The 26,188-nt window shown below is 42.7% G+C and overlaps 1 pseudogene; it reads left to right on the top strand.

Moving 5' to 3' along the window:
- The window catches only part of LOC140187636 (cytochrome P450 2D17-like), a 47,524-nt pseudogene extending 28,308 nt beyond the window's left edge, over positions 1-19,216 (top strand).
- Positions 19,217-26,188: the final 6,972 nt, after the last annotated feature.

Raw genomic sequence — 26,188 nt, 5'->3', positions numbered from 1 at the left:
TATTTTCAATAGGTTACTCACCTCAAAGGCAGAAGAGAAAAGCAAATCTGAAATAAAACCAGTAAAAGTTAAAAATATACAGCAGACTGGACAGTGGAAAGAGCAACCAAGATGAGATTTCATCAAAAAGAGAATGTTTGAGCTTCAGAATCTGAGAGTAACAGTAATGTTTTCAATCCTTTCCAACTAATAATCAAAGGAAATGGAAAATGAGGGCAGCAAAATTCCAACCCATATACCAAGCTCTTTGCTCCTCTCCTGGACTTCTCATTGATCTCTCTAATATCCAACTCAAATAAAATTATTCTTCATATGTAAGCTTAGCATTGTTTAAATGAGCTTAAATCCTCACACTCACCAGTGATAGAGAGAAGAAAACCAGGAATTTGAGGAAATGCAGAGATTTATGGATTGTATGAGTATGGCTGGCAAATACAGAGAGGGGTTTCAACGTGGACAATTTATCAGTGCAGCGTTCAGAATGATGGTGTTCAGCAGTGTGACTGAAACCACAGTCAACATAATTAATTACCTTAATTACAAAATTAATCATGATTAGATCTTTTAGTTGCTCAGTAGCCCCACAAAATGCCCGTTATTTGGTGATTTGTTTCATGGATACAACTCTGTGTGATTATCTCCTGTGATTCCCTGCACTGCATCAATGATGACAATTCACAGGTAACACGTGGACTGTCTCTGCAAGGACCAGAGAAAATGCACATTCTGTATGTGGGTGTATCTGTGATGGGTATAGTGAATGAATTTCTACATTTTGAGTTTTCAAGAAAATCACATATAGGTTGTGAAGTTATATTTCAATCCCTGTCTCTATTGCAGATGATGAATACATTTCCCTTTATTCGTTGTCTCCCTGCGCCGCAGCATAAAATATTTGAAAATCAAGAGAAAGTAATTCACTTTTTACAAGAAATCGTTACAGCACATAAAGAATCATGGGATCCAAACACACCTAGGGACTTCATTGAGGCTTTCTTAGCCGAGCAGGAGAAGGTATGTAATGGAAAAGTTACATGTTTCAAAGTGACTCTCATCCGAAACATTAATTCTGTTTTTCTCTCCACAGATGCTGCCTGACCTCCTGAGTGTTTCCAACATTTTCTGCTTTTTTATTACAGATTTACAGCATGTGCAGTTTTTATTTTTGATTTTCTTTATAAGCTTCAAAGTTCCGTAACACTGAGTGCCTGCTGACAAACCACAGTTATGCATGAGTTGGAATAAAACCTTAAGATATAGGAGCAGAATTAGGTAATTTGGCCCATTGATTCTGCTGCACCATTTCATCATGGCTGATCCAATTTTCCTCTTCACCCCAGTCTCCTGCCTTCTCTCCATCTCCCTTCATGCCCTGACCAATGAAGAATCTGTCATTCTCTACCTTAAATATAAATAAAGACTTGGACTCCACACCCTCTGGCAAAGAATTCCAGAGATTCACCACTCTCTGACTGAAGAAATTCCTCCTCATCTCTATTCTAAAAGGATGCCCCCCTATTCTGAGGCTGTGTCCTCTGGTTTTGGGCTCTCCCACCAGAGGAAACATCCTCTCCACATCCACTCTATCAAGGCCTTTCACCATTCAATAGGTTTCAATGAGGTCACCGTTCACACTTCTGAATTCCAGTGAATACAGGCCCAGAGGCATCAAACACTCTTAATATGACAAGCCATTCAATCCTGGAATCATTTTCATGACCCTCTTTTGAACCCTCTCCAGTTTTAGCACATCCTTTCTAAGATAGGGGTATCCAAAATTACTCATAATACTCCAAGTAAGGCCTCACCATGCTTTACAAAATCTCAGCATTACATCCTTGCTTTTATACTCTAGTCTTCTTGAAATGAATGCTAACATTTCATTTGTCCTTCTCAATATAGACTCAACTTGCAAAGTAACCTTAAGGGAATTCTGCACAAGGACTCCCAACCCCTTTGCTTCTCAGCTTTTTGTATTTTCTCTCCATTTAGAAAATAGTCAACCCTTTCATATCTTCTACGAAAGTGCATGAACATACACTTCCTGAGACAGTATTCCATCTGCCATTTCTTTGCCCATTCTCCCAATCTGTCAACATCCTTCTGTAGCCTCTCTACTTTCTCAAGACTACCTGTGTCTCCACCTATCTTCATATCGTCTGCAAACTTTGCAACAAAGCCATCAATTCCATCATCCTAATCACTGACATATAATGTAAAAAGAATCAGTCCCAACAGAGACCCCGATGGAACACTACTAATTACTGTCAGCCAGCCAGCCAGAAAAGGCTCCCTTTATTCCCACTCTTTGCCTCCTGCCATTCAGCCACTGCTTTTTCCATGCTAGAATCTTCCCTGTAATACCATGGGCTCGTAGCTTGTTGAGCAGTCTCGTGTGGCATCATGTCAAAGGCCTTCAGAAAATCCAAGTACATAACATCAATCGATTCTCCTCTGTCTGCCCTGCTTGTTATTTCTTCAAAGAATTGCAACAGATTTGTCAGGCAAGATTTTCTCTTGAGAAAACCATGCTGACTGCAGCCTATTTTGCCATATGCCTCCAACTATCCTGAGACCTCATCGTTTATAATCAACCCCAACAGCTTCCCAACCACTGAGGTCATACTAACTGGCCTGTAGTTTCCTGTCTTCTACCTCTCCACTTGAAAAGTGGACTGACATTTGCAATTTTCCAGTCTTACGAAACCATTCCAGAATCTAGTGTTTCTTGGACGATCATTACTAATGCCTCCATGATCTCTTCAGCCACCTCTTTCAGATCTCTGGGGTGTACACCATCTGGTCCAGGTGACTTATCTATTTTCAGACCTTTCAGTTTCCTAAGAACCTTCTCTCTAGTTGTGGTAACTTCACATGACCCTTGATACCTAGAACTTTCACCATACTGCTGGTGTCTTCCACCATGAAGACTGATCTAAAATACTTATTCAGTTTGTCTGCTATTTTGTTGCCTCCCATTACTACCTCTCCAGCATCGTTTTCCATTGGCCTGATATTTACTCTCGCCTCTCTTTTACACTTTTTGTATCTGAAGAAAATTTTGGTATTTCCTTTAGTATTATTCGCTCACTTACTTTCGTGTTCCATCTTTACCTTCTTAATGACTCTTTTAGTTGCCTTCCGTTGTTTTTTTAAAAGCTTCCCGATCCTCTAACTTCCCACTAATCTTTGCTGTATTATATGCCTTCTCTTTGGCTTTTATGTTTTCTTTGACTTATCTTGTTAGCCACGATTGTGTCACCTTTCCATTAGGATACTTCTTCCTCTTTGGGATGTTTATATCCTGTGCCTTCTGAATTGCTTCCAGAAATTCCAGCTACTCCTGCTCTGCCATCATCCTTGCCAGTGTTCTTTTCCAATCAATTCTGGTCAGATGCTCTCTCATACCTCAGTAATTACCTTTACTCCACTGTAATACTGATACATCTGACTTTAGCTTCTTCGTTTCAAATTTCAAGGTGAATTTGATCATCTTATGATCACTTGCCCCTAAAGGTTATTTTACCTTAAGATCGCTAATCAATTCTGGTTCACTGCACAACACCCAATCCAGAATAGCTGATCCTCTCGTAGGTTCAACCACGAGCTGCTCTAAAAAGCCATCTCGTAGGCACTCTAGAAATTTCCCCCTCTTGTAATCCAACACCAAACTGATTTTCCCAATGAAGTCCGCTATGACTATTGTAACCATGCCCTTTTGGCAAGTATTTTCTATCTCCCATTGTAATTTGTAGGGATCATCCTTAATAGTGTTTGGGGGTCTGTATACAACTCCCAACAGGGTATTCTTACCTTTGCAGTTCCTTAGCTCAATCCACAATGATTCAACACCTTCCAACCTTATGTGACCTCTTCCGAATGATTTGATTTCATTTTTTACCAACAGAGCAATGCTGCCCTCTCTGCCTTCCTGTCTATCCTTTCAAAATGATGTATATCCTTGGACATTAAGCTCCAGCTGTAATCTTCTTTCAGCCATGATTCAGTGATGCCTAGGACATCATACCTGCCAATCTGCAACTGTGCTGCAAGTTCATCTACCTTATTCTGTGTACTGCACACCTACAAACACAACACCTTCATTGCCCTTTTGGCATGCATTTTCTATCTCCTGTTGTAATTTATAGGCCCCATCCTTACTCCTGTTTGGGGGACTGTTTACAATCCTTTTCACCCTTTCAATTTTGTCCACCTTTTATGTTGCAAGTCATCTTGTTGACTGCAGTTTTGCCCTATCAACAGCCTTTCCTCACTACACGTTGCCTCACTTTGTAAACCAGCTACCTCACTTTCAGCTCTATGATCCGCCTTTCCTATGATACCTCTTGCATGGAAATATACACAGCCCTGGATACTAATTGGACCGTGCTCAACATTTTGATTCCTAACTTTGTTTGAGGTCTTACCAGCATCTGTCTCCCCAACCTCTCCACTAACTGTTGTGGCACTCTAGTTCCCATCCCCCAGCACCTCTAGTTTGAACTTCACTGTGCAGCATTAACAAACCTTCCTGCTAGGATATTAGTCTCCCTTCAGTTCAGTTCCCACCTTCCCTAGAAGAGAGCCCAATGATCCAAAAATCTTCTGCATTCAACCCTACACCAACTCCTTAGCCACGTACTAAACTGTATAGTTTTTCTAGTTCTGGCCTCACTAGCACGTGGCACGGGTAACATTCTTGAGATCACAACCCTGGAGGTCCTGCCCTTTAACCTGGCACCTAACTTCTTGAACTCCCTGTGCAGAACCTCATCATTCATCCTACCCATTTCATTAGTACCTACATGGACCACGTCTTTTGGCTGTTCACCCTCTCACTTAAGAATGCTGAGGACTCAGTCTGAGATAGCCTGGACCCTAGCACCCGGGAGGCAACATATCAACCTGGGATCTCGTTTCCGCTCATAGAGCCTCCTGTCCATTTCCCTAACGAATCCCCTATTACCACAGCATGCCTCTTGTCCCCCCTTCCCTTCTGAGTCACAGAGGTATACTCATTGCTAGAGACTCAACGATTGCGACCATCTTCTGTTAGATCATCAGTGGTCAGATGGCGATCAGCATTGGGTGTCTTGCTTGATTTTGCTCTGCCAGATTTCTTTCCTGGCTGACAAATAGTGACTGGACATGATTAGAAATTGAATCTGTGTTGTCTTTGGTCCCTGATGACTATGACAGTAACGTACCGAGTCACCGGGGGAGCGACCAACCAAGCCAAGTCAAGGTCCTTTTGGAGTTTATTGTCATCTGAGAATCAATGTATCAGAATCGGGTTTACTATCACTGAAATATGTCATGGAATTTGTCATTCTGCAGCAGCAGAGGAGTGCAATACATAAAATATTTAATAAAAAAATGTATCTCTTAAAAGTAAGTAGTGCAAAAAGAAAGCAAAAATCGTGAGACAGTGTTTAAGGATTCATGGGCCATTCATATATCTGATGCTGGGAGTGAAGAAGCTGTTCCTAAAGCAGTGAATGTGTGACTTTAGACTCTTGTACATTGTCTTTGATGGTAATAATGAGAAGATACCTTCTGGGTGGTGAGAGCCCATAATGATGCAAGCCGCCTTTTTGAGGCATTGGATTTTGAAGATGACCTCGATGATGGGGAGGCTACTGGCCATGATCGAGCTGGCTGAGCTTGCAACTTTCTACAAGCTTTTTTCCCGATCCTGTGCAGTGGCCCCTCCATACCAGACGGTAATGCTACCAGTTAAAAGGCTCACCACAGTACATCTGTAGAAATTTGCTAGCCTTTGGTGACATATCAAATCTCCTCAATGAAATATAGGCGCTGGTAATTGTATCAGTATGTTGGGCCCAGCATCGATCTTCAGAGATGTTAACATACAGGAACATGAAAATGCTTACCCATTCCACTGCTAGCCTCTCGATGAGGACTAGTGTGTGTTCCATCAACTTCCACATCCTAAAGTCCACAGTCAATTTCTTGGTGTTACTGATGTTGAGAGTGAGTTTGCTGTTGCGTCCCCACCGAGCCGGATAACCTGTCTCACTCCTTTAGCCCTCCTCATCACCATCTCAGATTCTGCCAACAGCAGTTGTGTCATCAGTAAATTTATGGATGGCGTTTGTGCTGGGTCTAGGCGTGGATTCATGAATGTGGACAGAGTAGAGTTGTAGGCGAACCATGTACCCTTGATGTAGGCTGTTGTTAATCGTCAGTGAAGAGGAGATATTATTTCAATCTGTGCTGATTGTGGTCTCCCAATGAGGAAGACAAGGATACATTTGCAGAGGGAGATACAGAGGCCCAGTTTTTAGACCATAAAACCATAAAACATAGGAGGAGAATTAGACCATTTGACCCATTGAGTCTGCTGAAATAATGGCTGATTTATTTTCACTCTTAACCCCATTCTCCTGCCTTCTTTCCATAGTGGAAACATAGAAAACCTACAGCACGATACAGGCCCTTCAGCCCACAAAGCTGTGCCGAACATGTCTTTACCTTAAAACTACCTAGGCTTACCCATTGCCCTCTACTCTTCTAAGCTCCGTGCACCTATTCAGGAGTCTCTTAAAAGATCCTATCTTTTCTGCCTCTACCACCGTCGCTGGCCGCCCATTCCATGCACTCACCACTCTCTGCGTAAAAAAACTTACCCCTGATATCTCCTCTGTACCTAGCTCCAAGCACCTTAAAACTATGCCATCTTGTGGCAACCGTTTCAGCCCTGGGAAAAAGCCTTTGACTATCCACATGATCAATGCCTCTCATTATCTTGTACACCTCTGTCAGATCACCTGCCGTCCTCTGTCGCTCCAAGGAGAAAAGGCCAAGTTCACTCAACCTATTCTCATAAGGCATGCTCCCCAATCTGGGCAACATCCTTGTAAATCTCCTCTGCTGCCTTTCTATGGTTTCCACGTCCTTCCTGTAGTGGGGTGACCAGAACTGAGCACGGTACTCCAAATGGGGTCTGACCAGGGTCCAATACAGCTGTAACATTACCTCTCAGCTCCTAAACTCAATCCCACAATTGATAAAGGCCAATACACTGTATGCCTTCTTAACCACAGAGTCAACCTGTGCAGTAGCTTTGAGTGTCCTTTGGCTCGGACCCCAAGATCCCTCTGATTCTCCACACTGCCGAGAGTCTTACCATTAATACTATATTCTGCCATCATATTTGACCTACCAAAATCAATCACCTCACACTTATCTGTGTTGAACTCCATCTGCCACTTCTCAGCCCAGTTTTGCATCCTATCAATGTCCGCTGTAACCTTTGACAGCCCTCCACACTATCCACAACACTCCCAACCTTTGTGTCATCAGCAAATTTACTAACCCATCCCTCCACTTCCTCATCCAGGTCATTTATAAAAATCATGAAGCATAGGGGTCCCAGAACAGATCCCTGAGGCACACCACTGGTCACCAACCTCCATGCGGAATATGACCCATCTACAACCACTCTTTGCCTTCTGTGAGCAAGCCAGTTCTGGATCCACAAAGCAATTTCACCTTGGATCCCATGCCTCCTTACTTTCTTAATAAGCCTTGCATGGGGTACCTTATCAAATGCCTCTGGCTAAAGGAGTTCCTCCTGATGTCTATTCTAGAGGGACATCCTTCTATTCTGAGGCTTTGGCCACTGGTCTTAATCACATCTACTCTAGGTCTTTCAATATCTGAAAGTTTTCAATGAGATCCAACCCTCATTCTTCTAGACTCCAGCAAAAAATGGCCCAGAGCTATCAAACTCCCCTCATACCCTTTCAATCCTGGGATCATTCTCATGTACTTCCTCTGGGCCCTCTCTAATACCAGCACATTCTTTCTTAGATAAGGGCCCCAAACTGCTAACAATACTGCAAATGTGGTCTGACCAATGGTAAATAAAGCCTCAGTATTCCATCCTTGCTTTTATATTCTAGTTATCGAAATGAATGCTAATATTCCATTGGCCTTCCTTACCACTGACTCAGCCTGCATGTTAGTGTTTAGGGAATCCTGCGCAGGGACTCCCAAGTCCCTTTGCATCTCTCATTTCTGAATTTGCTCCCAATTTGCCTTTATTCTTTCTACCAAAGTGCATGAGCATACACTTTACTATACTATATGTTGATTTCTTACCAGCATTGATTCAGCCTATGACAGTGGTGTCATCAGCAAATATGAATATGGCATTGGGTCTATGCTTAGTCACACTGTCATAAGTGTAAAGCAAGCAGAACAGGGGGCTATGAACACAGCCTGTGCTGATGGATTCTGGAGCAGATGTTGATGCTAATCGAAACTGACTTAGGTCTGTAAGTGAGGAAATCAAAGATCTAATTGCACAGGGAGGTATTGAGGCCAAAATCTTGAACCTTATTCATTAGTTTTGAGGAAACAATAGTATTGAATATTGAGCTGATGTCGATAAAGAGCATCCTGACGTTTGTATCTTTGCCATCCAAATATTCCAGGTTTGAGTGAAGAGATAATGAGATGGTATCTGCTGTGGATCTGTTGTGCTAGTAGGCAAATTGGAGCCAAGTCACTTCTCAGTCGGGAGTTGATCTGTTTCATCACCAATCTTTCAAAATGCTCCACAACAGTGGATATAAGTGCTTCTTGACAGTAGTCATTGAGGCAGATTACCATGTTCTTCTTAGGCATCTCTAGAGTTGAAGCCTTCTTGAAGCAAGTGGGTACCTCAGACTGCGGAAGCCAAGGGTTAAAGATCTCAGTAAACACTCCAGATATTTGATCAGCACAGGTCTTTAGTACGTGGCCAGGTAGCCCATCCGGGTCAGATTCTTTCCATGGGTTCACCATCCTGAAGGATACTCCCACATCGGCCTCAGGGACTTTTATCACACAGGAGTTGTGGGAGTTCATGATCGTTCCTCTATGTCTTAAAGGTCAAAGTGAAGGCATTGAGCTCATCTGGAAGTGAAGTCCTGTTCAAGGTGAAAGAGAGCATGGAAGGCAATGAGCTCATCTGGAAGTGAAGTCCTGTTGTTGCTTATGGAGCTTGATTTTACTTTATGTGGGTGATCCCATTCAATCTCTGCTACAACTGTTGAATATCCTTTATTGATTTATGTTTAGTCCGGGAATGCTCATTCGCCCATGAGATGGCTTTCCAGAGATTTTTTCTGGACCTCTTTTCGCTTTCTTGGTTACCAAACTTAAATGCCTCTGATCTAGCCAATTTATACAATCTAATTTAAACAACGTGTATTGTTGGTTGTTAAGCTCCCAACTGTGATCTTTTTCAGCCATGACTCAGTGATGCTCTCAAGATGAAGCTTATTGATTAATACTGAGGGGATGATGGGATTGAATGCTGAGCTGTAATGAATAAACTGCAACCTGATGTAGGTATTTATGTTGTCCAGATGGTCCAAGGCCAAGTGGAGGGCTGGTGAGATTACATCCACTGTAGACCCATTGTGGCAGTAGGCAGATTGCAGCAGGTCCAGATCAGATCTTCGCTTCGGCAGAGTTAATTCTAGCCATGATCAATCTCGACTCTCAAAGAACTTCATCACATTAGATATGTGTGCAACTGGGCGATAGTCATTGAGACAGTTCACCCTGCTCTTGGGTACTGGGATGATTGATGTCCTTTTAAAGCAGGTGGGAACCTCCGACTGCAGCAGTGAGAGATGGAAGATGTGCTTGAACAGTCCTGCCAGTTGTTTGGCTCAGATTTTCAGAGCTTTACCAGGTACTATCAGGGCCTCATGCCTTGCTAGGGTTCAGCCTCTTGAGAGAAGTTCTGACATTGTTCCCTGAGACAGTTATCACAGGGTTGGCCATTGTTGCAGGGATTCGCACAGTTAGAGCTTTATTCTCCTTTTCAAAGCATGCATAAAATGTGTTTAGTTCATCTGGGAGTGAAGCTTCACAGCCATTTATGATGTTAGGTTTCCCATTGGCCTGCAAAGCCAGCCAGAGCTGATATGAAACTGATTCCGTGCAGAATTGCTTTTTTGCTCTCAAGATAGGCTCTGAAGGTTATACTTGGACTTCCTGTAGATTTCCGGATCACTGTTCCTGAATGACACAGAACTAGCCCTCAACAGACAGCAATTTTCATGGTTCATGCAGGGCTTTTGGTTTCAGGATGTCCAGTATGTTCTCAAAGCACACTAATCCTCAGTAGTTATACGAGTATGTATTTACACATACGCATACACACATTCCCAACACACACACATACAAACATTAACAGGCATGCAGCCATTTTCTTTATAGTCTCAGGTCCTGATGATGTCGGTGACAACTGTGCCAAATTTATTCCTATTTGAAGATGAATCCTGAATATGGTCCCATCCACAGATTCAAGCCTGTCCTGCCTTGACCGTATCAACACGGTCTTCCCCACTGGTGCAGTGGTGCTCAGTCTCTGCTTGTACACCAGGAGTAGAAGTGTAGCTAAAGAGCTACAAGGACTTGCCAAAGTACGGGTGTGGGATGGCATGTTAAGTGTTCTTTGTGCTGGTGTAACAGTGGTCATGTGTGTTGGCTCCTCTGTTTCTGTTTTTGATATGTTGGTGGTAGTTGGTCAGAGACTTCTCCAAGCTGGCCTGCTTGAATGATCAGGAAGGCATCGGGGGTGCTGTGTTGTGACTTCATCACAGTGCTCAGCTCCTTCAGTATCAGCTTTGTATTGGTCAGGGGCAGAATGTACACTGTAACCAGGATGACAACAGACAGTTCCCCGGCAGATAAAATGGATGACACTTGTACGCGAGATATTCCGGATTGACCGAGCGGGACTGAAACACAACTGCTATCTCTGTGCATCACAATGATGGAGCAAACACTCGTCTCTGCCTTTACCTGATGGCGCTCTCTGGTCCATATAGTGGAAGGTGAAGCCTTGAACTGTAGTCCTTTGTCCGGAGTGCTAAGGGTGAGCCATGTCTCTGTGAAGCAGGGTATGTAGCAGTCCCTGACTGCCCTCTGGTACTGCAATCTTGCTCTGTGGTCTTTCATTTTATTCTCCAGAGACATACATTTGGTAGGAAAGTGGGGCCTCAGTGCCCTGCATTTCAGTTTTGCCTGCAGTCCAGCGTGTTGTTCACATTTTGTTACAGGAAATCTGCACTCACTACCGAAGGAGTCGGCTGATTCTGAGGATCGATGCAATTTTTAAGCATCCTAAAACAATATTCCTTACTGAAGTACCTATGACTGTGCCTGTAGATTTGAGCTGCTGTAGACCTAAATGGGAATATTTGATGATTCCTTCGGAGTGCACGCAAAGAGCTGCCACTCTCCCGCGCCATCTCAACTGAATGGTCAAGTATATGAATACGCAGCTGAATTGAAAATGTACTTGCAGCAGCCCCACAGATGTTGCATCAGATACACAACAATCAGAAAATATAAATTAAACATAAATTATGCACAATGTTTGCAAGAAAGAGCACAACTAGAACAAAAGAAACATTGTCATATAAAGAGGTTAAAACAGTTGTCCTGTTGTTATACTGAGGTATCGATTAGGGTTGTGGAGGTTTGTTCAGGATCTCAATGGCTGAAGGGAAGTAGCTGTTGCTGAACCTGGTAATATTGGGGCTCAAGGCTTCTGTACCTCCTGCCTGATTGACTTCTTCACCTAGAGACATAGGTTAAACTCTGAAAATTCCCAGAGAAAGGCAATGCAACAGCTGAGACAATAAAGAACTGGTTGCGCAGGTATGTGGGAGATCTTCCTTCTCTTTGCAGCAGACGCTAGGACTTGCTGACTGCTGTGGCATTAGATGTAATTACAAAGAGAAGGACTCCATTGACTCCAGTTGGTGGGAAACCACTTGCACTCTGGATATTTCCTTCAGGATATATTACACTTGCTGACAATTTCAATGTGATTTTATTTCTGCATTTAGCAAAAGGATAATCCGGGGACAAGTTTCCAGGAATCGAATCTGATCGGTACAGCCTTTGGCATTTTTGCTGCTGGTACGGAGACGACCTCGACCACCCTACGCTGGGGTTTGCTCTTCATGATGCTCCATCCAGACGTACAGTGTAAGTGACACCGGGGCTTCTGTGCCTGAGTCAACTCTCCAATCAGATGAGGCCACAGATCACAGAGTCAAATCTCCGATCCCAGTCTCGACCTGGTTGTCACAAGCAGACTGCCTTCTATTGTAGTTGCAAAGTCACACAGCATGGCAACAGGCCCTTCGGCCCACTGACCCCATGCTAACTGTCGACCACCCATTTACAAGGGTGCTACACTAATCTCATTTTACTCTCCCCACATTCCTATCAACTTCCCCCTCAGATTCTAAACTCATCCACGCACAGGAGTTTATTTACAGTGTCCAATTTACCCACCAACCTGTCTGTGTTTGGGATGCGGGAGGAAACCGGCGCACCCAGGGAAACCCATACAGGCACAGAAGAACGTGCAAACTCCACACAGACAGCACCCGAGATCAGGGTTAAACCCAGGTCTCAGGAACTGTCAGGCAGCGACCTTACCATCTGTACTACCACAGAACTGAAAATGGTGTGTGAAAAACCAAAAATGTGAACTATACAACTTTCTGTAAATCCCGATTGCACTGGCTGTGTAACAGTGTGAATGGAGATGTAAGGACCAGTGTCCCCAAAGCACACAAAGGGGATGGCTGCCCACATATCCTGAAATATTGCTGGGGTTTGGGGTCTGACCAGTCTCTGGGTCAGCATTCCTTAGAGTGAGGGTGTTGACAGCGGAACACAGGCCAATGCTGGAAACAATTCCTGAAGCTTGGCACGTTGATGTACTTGGTGATAGAAAGTTCAGACACTCACTCACACTGTGTTGTTGGAGAGATTATCTGTAAAAAGAATTATGCAATCTAAGTTGTATGTTTGTTACAGAACTGAAGGATGATTCCATAAATGTCTGCACAATACTCCTTCACCATTGCTTCCTCAGGGAACGGGCACTGACCTCAGAGGATTATACACATGTTGTAGGTGCACTTAGTAATGGGACATTTGTGCCAATACTCTCAGTGATATTTAAACACAATTTCATGTGGCTTTCATTCAGTCAGTTCTAAAATAGGGGTTACACAGATCTCTCTTTCTAGGATGTTTGCAAGCTTTAAACTCCCAGTTTGACACAGTGGAAACAGCCCATCAATATATTAATATCCCTTCTGTTTCGGATCTAAGACCCACTCCAAAGATTGTGGACATAATTCTGGTTAGCTTTGGGACTGCTGTGTGGTCATTTGGATGAGGTATCACACTGAAACCTTTTTCTCTTTTCTTTCAAAGATTTGGGATTTATCCCTCAATTCACTGTATTGTTCGTGAGAGCTTTTGGTTTGGACTTTCTAATAGAGACTACATTTCAAAAACTTATTTTTTCTGGTTGTAAAGATGCCCTACTTATTGACACTCAACATGCTAGAAATACTCAGCAGTTCAGGCTGCACCAATGGAGAAAGAAAGAAAACTTACTTCCTGTTTCGTTCCTGCAGCTCGGGTTCACGAGGAGATTGACAGAGTGATTGGGAAGGATCGAAGGCCGAAGTTTGAAGACCGGGAGGAAATGCCATTCACGAACGCTGAAATGCCATTCATGAAACACAACGCTTAGGGAATATTGTTCCAGTCTCACTGCCCCATCAAATGTACAGAGATACCACAATTATGGCTTACACCATCCCTAAGGTACAATCTAGAATTAAACTTGGGTATGAGGCCATCTCCTCTACATAAGAAACAGGATTAGAAGTAAGCCTTGTGACCTCCTGGGTCTTCTCTGTCATTCAGCATGATCAGGGCTACTCTCATCTTGTCATCAGTTGCACTCTCTAGCCTGTTTCCCTCAACACTGACTTGCCTGCAGACCAAAAATGGCTCCATCTTGGTTTTGGATACTTTCGGCAACTCTGGCATCGAGACAACTCTGTGAGATAAGAAAGTTCTCATCATTTCTGTCTTAAGAAGGTGATTCTTCCTCAAGGGAGAATCATCCTTTTGGCATCTACAACACTAAGCCACATGAGAACTGTGTTCCAAAGTGATCATCTCTTGTTCTTCTTAACTTCAATGACTCGGTCCAATGTGTCAATCATTCTTTATAACAAGTTCTTCAACTTAGAAAGTATCATGATGAACCTTCTTTGAAACACTTCCAATAAACTATATCCATTCTGTAAAAAGAGACAATAATTATATACAGCACATAATGTGTGGTATTGTCAGTGACTGTACCAGCTATTATGCTCCACCCCTCCTTGTGTAATGAGGGCCAATGTATCATTTGCCTTCCGAACTACCTGCTGTACCTGTATGACAAATCTGTACATTAAGAACAAGGACAGTTTAATATCCCCAACCACTGTATTCTGTCCTCACTCCTTACTTACAGTGCCTTGGAAAAATATTCAGCCCCCAACCCTTTGTTCACATAAATGAGTATTACAACCAGTGATTTTGATCAATTTAACTGAGAATTTTTAATTGTGAATCACGTGCTCTTTTTTTGACAGTAGAGTCACATGTACCGCTTAGTGTTGAGGCCAAAAACTTCCACTTTAGTCTCATCCGACCACAACACCTTCTTCCACATCTTTACGTTATCTTCTAATTGACGCATTGCAAAGTCTTTATGGGCAAAGATATGCTTCTTTAGCAGTATGTGTGGTCTATATCTAACACTGTGAATCAGCCAGTTAACACGCTCCTTACTGGAAAGTATGGCGGAGGTAGCGTCATGTTATGGGGATACTTCTCAGCAGCAGGGACTGGAAATCTGGTTAGGAGTGATGGGATGATGAATGATGTTAAATACAGAGAGATCCTGGATAAAAATCTGCTCGCCTCTGCTTGAAAGTTTAAACTGGGGGAGGGAAGTTAGTCTTTCAGCAGGACAGTGACCCAAAGCACACTGCCAGAGCAAACATGGAGTGGCTTCAAATGAAGAAAATTGATGTCTTTAAATGGCCCAGTTAGAGTCCTAACCTTACCCCAATCAAACATCTCTGGCAAGATCTCAAGATTGCTGTCCACTGCCATTCTCCAAATAACCTGGCATCGCTTGAGCAATTTTGCAAAGGAGGAATGGGCAAGTATTGCTCCATTGCATTGTGTGAAGCTCATAGAGACTGGAAAGACTGCTAGCTGTAATAGCTATGAGAGGCCGTTCAACTAAATACTGAGTAAAGGGGGATAAATACTTTTCAACTGCTGACAGTTCAAATTTTGAATTTTTAGTTTTTCATGCTTTACAATTTTCCCTATTTTGTGGGGGGGGGGGCGGTCTGCTGTGGAAAAGAGGAGCATGAGATTCACAAATAAAAAATCTCAGTTAAATTGATTAAAATCCCTGATTGTAAAAATCAGTTCTGTGAACAAATGTTTGGGGGCTGAATACTTTTACAAAGGACTGTATATTCTTCCTGCCAAAGCTTCTGCTGTAACTTTCATTTTGCCACATCAGCAACACAGACAAAATGTTGGGAGAGATCAGCAAGTCAGGCAGTGCTGATCAAGGGCACCAGCTTGAAACATTGACTGTTTATGTTCTTCCATAAACTCCTCCTTGCCTGCTGACTTCTCTAAGCATTTTATGTGTGTTCCTCAAGATTTCTGGGATCTGTGGAATTTTTTGTGCAGAATTTCTGATGCATTTTAATTATTAGGGGAAGTGCTGAGTTTTTGATGTTATCTTCGGTAATCCATCGGGATAGGGTGACTCGTCTCCAGTCCAGTTTTAAGGTGTTTGTGTGTAGATGATTTAATGGTGGGGTTACTAGCATATACAGGCTGAACAAAGAGAGGTCCTGGGCCAATGACAAGAGGTCCAAGTAACTGGAGATAAGCCGTCATCGTACACAGTCACAGGTGTGCAGGCAAACACACACACACACACTTGCTCACAGGTATGTGCACAATTAAATACACAAATACACACATGCTTATGCACAAACATGCACATGCTAGCTCTCTCTCACACACACACACACACAAACAGCATTGATATACACAGAAACAAACACTTATGTGTGCACACACACAAGTACACACAAACACAAAACTTTTTCCGCTCCCTTGTTTGGACCGATCACCCTTCCCGAGTCTTCCCTAACTGTACCCTCCAAACTCCACCTACTCTTGGTCCCTCTCCCTTCAATTCACTGACTTCCCAGCCGGTGCCTCTGCCTGTCTCCGCATCTCTGCCTCTGCAGAGCTGCTCCCTGAAGTGTGATTACTCTCCCAGCCCCACATTCTGCAACCTGCAGCCCAGCCCGAAACTCCCCAAACTCCTCATGGGAACCTTGGGAGTTTGATTGCACATCAGTCAGCAAGCAGTCCCTGCAGTCCGTTAGGAGTACCGGTAGGTTTTACATAGTGGGAGCGTCTGCACGTTCTTCTGATCTAATAAGCCAAGAACACACAGGACCCAGACATCTATGGTGGATCAATAAGCCCCAATCTTGTATAGTGTGACTTCAATGCCATTAGACCACAATGGGGGAGAAATGTGTATGTGGACTGTTGATTATGTTCCATACAGTAATTCACATTCAGAAGGCAACTCCTTATTGCTCTGACTAATGTGTCTTCTTTAGGGAAAGCTGATTATTCCAAACCTTACCTCAGCCTTGTTTGACAACGACTTGTGGTCGACTCCATATCAGTTCAATCCAGGACACTTCCTCAACATAGAGGGCAAGTTTGTGAAGCCAGAAGCCTTCATCCCATTCTCTGCAGGTAATGTGGGATTCAGGGATTGTTCAACTTGCCAAAAGGTTGTCCAGTCCCCATCCATTTTTAGATGGAGGAGGTGAGATAGGGAATGTGTTCGTTTCCCGTCACATCTTGTCTGGGCTCTCTGTCAGGTCTCAAGCTCCTGGGACAAGAAGATACATAGTTTGGATTTATTTACATGTAATGCCCTGGGAACGATTTTTACTGCTTTGCTGTGAAGTATTTTTATTTTAGCAGATTTCTGTGAAAGCAGTGTGTCCTGCTGGTAACAGTGTTCTGGCTTCGGCTAAAGATAAGGAGCCATGTTGTCCAACTCAGGAAAGTGGTGTCAGCCAGTCAGGGTTGTCTTGGTACCTGCTGTAACTTTCTGCCCAGTGAAACATGCAAGAGTGCAGGATGGGAGCAAATTTCTGAAGGACAGTGGTCCAGTTTGGGGTCTTTTTGGTGGGAGCTGCGAAGCGGGGCAGAAGGGAAGATGCGTCAGAATGCCTTTCGAAGGAGAGTCCCATTGTAAGAAGAGCTTTGTGCAGATGAGTATTTCCAAGAAGGAAGCCAGTTCGTTCGATATAGTCTTCGAGGGAAGGCTGGACGGTGGCTGCTCTCTTTCACACAGTACATGGGTTCAGCGTGAGAGTATAGCGATACACACAACCAGTTCAGAAATGAGCTCCAACGTTTATGTGCACATTATAACTGTAATGGGCCCTTTTCTATTTCTTTCCTCTTCCTTTTAACTGTTTGATAAAGTAAAAAATTGGTAAATATACTTTCTTTATAATTTTACACCGGTGTACAATCTGTCATTTCTTGGCGACCGATGATTGTGTATGAGCAATTTTTATTCAGCAATCACTACAATCAATGTTCCTTAGTCAGAATATCCCAACTTTCCTGTTTGGTTGAACCCCAAATCACACCAGCCCTCAAAGTATATTGTTTATGAAGGTTACCTTCGCACCACTGATTCACGTGGCCATTAGCAGAGTTAGCTAACGAGCCAAGTTTGTACACGAGCCCCGCTCGGAGGGTTTTATACATAAGCTGGGGAGACCCAAGTAGGGAAACAGGGGAGGCACAAGAGAATGCAGATGCTGGAATCTGGAGCAACACACAGTTGCTGTCTGCACTCCTTGCTGTCTCGGTAAAGAACTGTAGTTAATCAAAGATCGCACCCATTCTGGACATTCCGGCTTCTCCTCTCCACCCATTGGGCAGAGGGTACAAAAGCCTGTTAGCAGGTAGCAGCAGGTTTAAAGACAGTTTCTTTCCCAGTGTTATAAGACAATTGAATAATAATTGGACTCTTGACCTCACAATCTACGTTATTACGGCTTTCAAACTTGTTGTCTCCCTGCACTGCGCTTCCTCTGTAACTGTAACACTATTATTGTTTTTCCTTGTCCTATGTCAATGCACTGATGTGATTAAATGATCTGTATGGATGGCATGCAAAACAAAGATTTTCACTATGCCTCCATACGTGTGACATTAATAAACCGATTTTATTTACCAGAAAGCTGGGAGAACTCAGCGGCTCAGGCAGCATCTATGGAGGGGAATGTACAGTCAACATTTCAGTTTGGGAAAAATCTGGAAGTAGTGTGTGTGGATGGGAGGTGTGTAGTGGTGGTTGGTTATGAAAACCATTTAGAAAAGAGGGGGTGTTTTTAAATTTTGGGTGATGTACTGGGGAGTCCATGGGGCTTCTGCTCCTGCATCATTACCTTATGTTGAATTTAAGACAAAACAAAATATCTGTGTAAGAATCTGCTTACCCCCTTTCCCAGTTCTGATGTAGCATCATAGACCTAAGAAGTTCACTGTGGCAGCCTGACTTGCTGAGTGTTTCCAACATTTTAAGTTTTTATTTTAGATTTTTTGATTTCTCAGGATTTTGTTGTAATGACCATTCACTCTGTATTTTGGGAACATGTAAAAGAAAGTCATACTTAGTTTGCAAAAGGATGGATGGCTTTATTATTTCTTCTTTCAATGTTGCCACTGCATTGGAAATTCTGACAGTTTCATGTCCAGAGTTATGTTTTAAAAAAAACAAAAAACTCTTTGCATTCCTTTGTGTGATAACACAAGTATATTGCCAAAGCTGTTAAAATTCTTGCTGGTTAAATTAGGAACAGATTTGTGAATTTCTGAGCAAGAGTTGGAATTGGCAGGATTGCTTCACAAAATCCATGGTTTCAGAATCACCACAGTGGTACAACAGTAGCAGAAGCAGATGTGGGAATTGATTGCTTAACTAGAGCTTGCCTGTCACTGTTCTGGGACACTGACCTCTCTTGCCCCTTGCCCCTACAGGTCATCGTGTGTGTTTGGGGGAGCAGCTGGCAAAGACAGAACTCTTCATCTTCTTCACATACATGCTCCAAAGATTTACATTCTTTCTCCCAGAAAATGAGCCAAAGCCAAACTACAGGGATGCTCAATTCGGAATTACCCTCAGTCCAGCCCCCTATTGGCTCTGTGTTAAAGTCAGATAAGATGTGTGCGGGACTTTTCCCAGGAATTTCCCTGCCTGGGTTTTGTCCATATTCCATGGCATACTGTAGTTTGAAATGATTTAATTTATACATTTACAGAAAAAACATGAAGACATAATTTGAAAGTATCCCAAGACAGTACAAAACTGCGGAAGAATAATGTAAGGAACATCAGTATTTGACACCCAACCCTCCTGCCACTGGAAATGAGATTATAGCCAGAAAATCTCTGCAAGGACAAGGGAACCAAAGTCAACATGTCTTCCAGTCCTTCACCCCTGTACTGATCCCCAGTTGCACCCACATGGCTCTGTTGGGCAGGCTCTGTCCTTCACCTGCTGACTGTTCATCTCATGATCTAGCCTCCTCTTAGTTGATGAAACCCGATGTAAATTGGGGGACTGCTTCGTTGAGCACCTCCACTCCATCCACCTAAAGTGGAATTTCCCAGTGGCCAAACGTTTCAATTCCTATCCCTGTTCCTGTTCTGACATGTTGGTCCATGGGCTCGTCTTTTCCCATGATGAGGCCACTCTCACAGTGGAGGAGCAACATCTCATATTCCGTTTAGGTAGCCTCCAACTTGATGGCATGAACATCAGTTTCTCCTTCTGGTAACTTTTCTTCCCTCTCTCTTCCCTCTTCTTCCATTCCGCACTCTGGCCTCTTACCTCTTCTCCTCACCTGTCTATCACCTCCCTCTGGTGTCTCTCCTTCCCTCTGGTCCTCCCTCCTCTCCTATCAGATTTCTTCTTCTCCAGCCCTTTACTTTTCCCACCCACCTGGCTTCACCTATCATCTTCTAGCTAGTATTTCTTCCCCTCCCACCCCCACCATTTTGTTCACTGTCTTCACCCTCCTTTTCCAGTCCTGAAGAAGGGTCTCGGCCCGAAACATTCACTGTTAGTTTATTTCCATAGATGCTGCCTGAACCGCTGAGATCTTCCAACAATTGTTTGTGTTGCTCTGGTTTTCCAGCATCTGCAGAATCTCTTGTGTTTAGCATCGACATTAATATCATGTGACTGAATCAGAAAATAATGTTCTTAAATCATTGGAAAACTATTCTATATTGCATTTTGCAAATTATAAACATAATCATTCTCTCTTGTATTTTGGTGATTACAAACATCATCTCCTTCTGGTGTCCAGTAGGATCAGAGGTCCATCACATCCACCTCACACTGACTAAACACATCTGGCTCCCATCTGAACTTGACTTACTCTTCACTCCTTCTGTCCCCCAAGTTCAGGTTTGGACTTGTGACAGGGTCATACAGCATAGAAACAGGCCTTTCAGCCCAACTGGTCCCTGCCAGCCAGGATGTCCATCTGAGGTAGTCACATCTGCCAGCATTTGGCTCGTAGCCCTCTATACCAGTGATTCCTAGAGTGGGTGATATTGCCACCCCAGGGGTGGTGGGAGTTTCTAAGGGAGCAATAGAGATAAAGCAGGTAGTGGGGGGTGCTTGGTATCAGTGGGGCAGCTGGGAGATTAAAGGTTAATTTAAGAAATGAATTAATTATTATAAGCATTTGATCTTACGGGTCTCATAGTTGATTATAATGATCATGTAATCACTCATCTCTTGCTAACCCACTGTTCAGTTAGACTTTGCTCATCGCGTGCTATAGTTGTTGAAAAGCAATGTGATGCTTGTGTATCTGGCACATCATGAGGAATCTGAAAGCAAGAAATCCTGTTATTTCTGGACCTGGCCCACACATTATTGCTGTTCTGTACTGTAGTAAGTGTTAGCGAGTACGATTCCCATACTCTAATCACGCAGTTCCTGTGCATTGGGGTATGGCATTCAATCGGGTAAAGTGCAGAATCAGCCCTCTCAAATGGTCTTGATCACATTTCTCCGGCCCACAACCCAACTGCTGCTCTATAGACAGAGAATCAGGTTTTGCATGAGCTATGATGATGTCATAACTTTCTCCCTTATGGATCACAGCACTTTACGTTGGACTTGGACAATAGGCAATTGGCAGTAGCCACAAATCCAGAATGAAAATGGCAGAAACAGACCAAACAAAAAGGAAGTGTAGATAGTGTAGTGTGGAGTATCTGAAATATGGATTTATACCAGCATTAAGCAACCTTACAGCCAATGAGTCTGATGTGTGAGTTTTTTTTCAAATGAGGCAATTAAACTGTCCAGGCTCCTTGAACATTTAAGAGAATACACTCTGATAAAGCAAACAAGAACTTGATTCATTTTCAGTCACTTTGTGAAAACTTTCAGAAATGTGAAACACTTCTAAACATGTTTCCAGTACTTCACAACAAAACAGTGATGGTTTGCATACCACATACAACATTCCATTGCTCATTGCTAAATCTGGAAAGCCCCATACAATTAGAGAAGAACTGATTTTTCCAGCAGTAAGGGAGGTACTGTATATTCTTCCCACCTAGGTGAGCTGCATAAAGACATTTCAGAGAGATTTCAGGATCTTCTGTCAGTCCTAATTCCAGATTGGGTAATCAATCCATTCCTGAACAATTGCAGTGAGCAATTAACAGGAAGGATGGAGGAAGAACTGATCTCGCTACAAAATGACTTTGAGCTGAAGCCAAGGTTCAAAATATCACACCAAGACTTTTGGTTGTGGAAAGAAATCTCTGAACACTATCCTCGCTATCCTGCAATGTGGAAAAAGATCAAAATATTCTTTATTGCCTTTCCAACATAATATTCAGTGCAGTCACCCAACTTCTTTCAAAGCAACAAAACAGACTGCAAATTGCTGAATGTGGGGATATGAGACACCTTCTGAGTGACATTCATTCTTCTGAGAAGCTGATATCACTGCACCAAGCGCATGAATCTTACTGAACAGTGAAAAAGCAAAGAAGTGCTGAATAGTTGGTCTGATAATGTATGCTCTAAAATTCTTGATGAAAATTGTTTTTCCTGTAATTAAATGAATAGTTTTATCTATAGCTTTAAATAGATTTGAATATTTCTTGCAACCAATTGTCTCTGCTTTGCATTTGCAGTTTCTATTTTTTTTTACTATGCATTGTAAATCAAAGTTCTTTATAGTTTTTATGCAATGGCGAGAAATAGAAATGGACATGTTGAGGATGTGATCTGGGAGCCAAGGGCATGGTAACCCAAAAAGGTTTTGGGAACACTTCTCCAAACTTTTCCTATCTAATTACCTGTCCAAGTGCCGTTTAAATGTTGTTAATGTATCTGCCTCATTCACTTCCATTGGAAGCTCACTCCATATATGGTCTACCTTCTGACTGAAAGTGTTCCCCCTCAGGTTCCCATTAAATCTCTCTCCTGTCACCTTACACCTGTTCTGGTTGTTGGTTCCCTAATTCATAAAAAAAGGCATTGTGCATTCACTAGATCTGTGCCCATCATGATTTTTATACACCTCCATTAGGTTTCCCCTCAGTCTCCTACGTTCCAAGGCAGTAAAGTTCTTCCCTACTCAATCTCTGTCTATAATTCAGTCCCTCACATCCTTGTGGATCTTTTCTGAATTGTTTCCAGCATCTTTCCTGTAGCAGGGTGACTAAAATGGAACACGATATTCCAAATGTGGCCTCACCAATGTCTTGTGCAACTGCAACATAGCATCCCAGGTTCTATACTCAATGTGTATCTTAACATTGAGACCAGAGGGTGAGACTGATCACTGAGACCATCTAAAGACTAAACCGAGGGAAGGTATTAAATGTCTTTGTGACTCTCCCCAGCACCTGAGCTTGATGCTATCTGTGTGGAATTTGCCTGCTCTCTCTCTCTGATTGTATGGGTTTCCCCGCGTGCTCTGATTTCCTCCCACAACCTAAATACCTGTAGTTGGCAGGTGGGTTGGTCATTGTAAATTACTCTGAATGTGTAAATGAGTGGAAAAAATTAGTGGGTTTTAATGGCATGTAAGAAAGTATTAATTTACAGATCTCTAACTAGGGATTGCTCTGTGAGCCAGCACTGACTCCATGGGTTGAATGGCCTTTATGTCATTGCGAAGTGAGAAATATTGGAATTTGTTTCAGGAGGAGGTATATTGAGGTGCTGTGTCAATTTTAGTGAAGGACTCAGTCTTTGTCCATCCCAGACCAAATGTACGCCCCATGTGTTATAAAAACCCGACTTAAAGAAACCCCTCCACATCAGGGAGCTCCCCTCATATCATTAAATTCACAAGTCTGACTTACATACGTACATTTGTTCCTGCAAATGGCAGAACTAGTTTCCTTTCTCCACTTTCCATAATTGTTCTTTCTTATCAGTCTTGTATGATTTTTACAATATTGTGAAGATGTGATTATAATAATGTGTTTTTCAGTATTTTCTAATTTATTGACAAAATCATTTTATGGATGTATGTAAGAATGGAACCCATTCCATACCCATGGATGGTCTGAATGACAAAGATCCAATACAAACAGTTTTTGAGAGACCGGTGTCTCAGATGTGTTGCCAAAGCTGCAAAGCCACATTCAATGCCCTGGGTTCATAAACCATAATCGACCACTGATAATCAAACACGCTCTTTCTTCTCCCCGAGGCTGTGTAATATTCCATTTGTTTTAATTGCTATTTTAACAATGCATTTAATGAGCACTTTTACTTCATTTCCTGGTAAAATGATGAAACACAAAGATTGCTGTGACATTGACATTGCTTTCACTTTATTTACTGCCCTCTTCACCCACCATTTTAAAGTGCCTTATGCTTATAACTGCACAGTCAAAAATCCAGGGGAATTATTCCTTATTATTTTAGGATCTTAAAGATTTGGATTTCTCTGATATTTGCTGATTGGCTTCAAGAAGTGGGAGGAAGCATTATTCTTGACCTACTGCTGGCTGTAGTTAACAAAGCTGACATAGTTAACATACCCTTTGCCAAGTCCACTCAGTTTCAGACTTCATCACACCATTGGTACAGGTTCCCCACTTTCGTGACCTGGAAAAATATAAGAACATAAGAAATGGTAGCTATTCAGCCTATTGAGCCTGCCCCGCTATTCAATAAGATCCTGGCTGATCTGTCCATAAACTCAGCTCCATCTACCTGCCTTTTCCCCATAACCCTTAATTCCCTTACTATGTAAAAACCTATCTAACCGTTTCTTAAATATATTTAGTGAGGAAGCCTCAACTGTTTCCCTAGGCAGAGAATTCCACAGATTCACCACTCTCTGGGAAAAACAGTTTCTCCTCATCTCCATCCTAAATCTTCTCCCCTGAACCTTGAGGCAATGTCCCCTAGTTCTAGTCTAACCTGCCACTGGAAAAAACTTTCGTACTTCTATCTTATCTATCCCTTTCAAAATTTTGTATGTTTCTATAAGATCCCCTCTCATTCTTCTGAATTCCAGAGAGTATAGTCCCAGTCTCCTCATAGGTTAACCCCTTCATCCCGGGAATCAACCTGGTGAACCTCCTCTGCACTGCCTCCAAAGCAAGTATATCCTTCCTCAAGTATGGAGACCAGAACTGCACACAGTACTCCAGGTGCAGCCTCACCAGTACCCTGTATAGTTGCAGCATCACCTCCCTGCTCTTGAATTCAATCCATCTAGCAATGAAGGCCAACATTCCATTTGCCTTCTTAATAACCTGTTGTACCTGCAAGCCAACTTTTTGTGATTCATGAACAAGCACTCCCAAGTCCCTCTGCACAACAGCATGCTGCAACCTTTCACCATTTAAATAATAATCTGCTCTTCTATTACTCCTTCCAAAGTGGATGATCTCGCATTTACCAATATTGTATTCCATCTGCTTATCCCTGTTCCCTCAGCGTCACAGAGGCTGAACTGTGGAAAGCCACACTTAAACAGTACTGCACCGAAAGGACTGCATTTTTTCAAGAAGATGGCTCAAAAGGAAATAAAGATGGAGAATGAATGTGGCCTCCTCAATAACATCCAATTCCCAAAAGTCTTCAAGAGCCAGTGAGCAATAAAAGCAGCTACAAGCTCATACACAAAACATTGAAAAGTACAGCCCTTTGGCTCATGATGTCTGTGCCAAATAGGATACCAAATTTAATACCTTCTGGCTGTTCATGGTTCATTCTCCTCCACTCCCAGCATTGTCATGTGCGTATTTAAAAGCATCTTCTATGCCACAATTATATTTACTTTCACTAAATGTAGTGCCAGCGTGGTGCCAACACCTTTGTATAAAATAAACATGATCTGCACATTCCCTTTAAACTTTTCCCCCTCTCACCTTAATGCTGTGCCCTCTAATATTCAACATTTCTGTCCTGGGGTGAAAGGTTCTGACTATCTCAGCGTTCCCCCCCCCCCGCCCCCATAATTTTATACATTTCTGTCAGGTCACCACCCAATACTCCAGTCAAAACAGTCAAATTTTGTCCAACTTCCCATTATAGCCAATAGCTTGTAATCCGGGCAGCATCCTGGTGAACCTCCTCTGCAAACCCTCCACACGCCTCCTGTATCTGAGCAGCTAGAACTGCATGTTTATCTTGAAGGTGATCACACAATACTGTAAGGTAGAGAGCTGCAAGGCTTTGATCCAACAGATACAAATGAAAGGGAATATGTATCTATGCCAGGATGACGTGTGACTTGCTGAGGAACCTGCAGGTAGGGTAGACCATTGACCTTGGGTGGTGGAGAGCACCAGTACATTGCTGCAGTTCCTTTAGTCAATGTTACAGCCAAGGTACAATCCTGAATGCATGCATGCTGACATCCCTGTTTATTTGTATGAAGGAATGGTGCCCATGCACATAGTAGGCAGGCAGATAGATAGATGACTGGACATTTCTACACTCGTGTTTGATTCTGGTTCTACAGTGACAAGAAAATCTCAAAATCTGGACGGCACAGAGAGTCAAAGCTATTCATTAATGTATAAAGCTCTACCATTTTGTACGCAGTCATTGCAGAAGCAAAAACATCAAGTGCAGCACTGCGACATAAGCATTGATCTGTTATAGCTAGTTTTGCTTATTCAT

The sequence above is a fragment of the Mobula birostris genome, chromosome 25 (genome assembly GCF_030028105.1).
Source record: "Mobula birostris isolate sMobBir1 chromosome 25, sMobBir1.hap1, whole genome shotgun sequence".
In the NCBI taxonomy this organism is placed as follows: domain Eukaryota; kingdom Metazoa; phylum Chordata; class Chondrichthyes; order Myliobatiformes; family Myliobatidae; genus Mobula; species Mobula birostris.
Note: the sequence above shows the minus strand (reverse complement) of the source record. Positions and strands in the feature narration are given on the sequence as shown.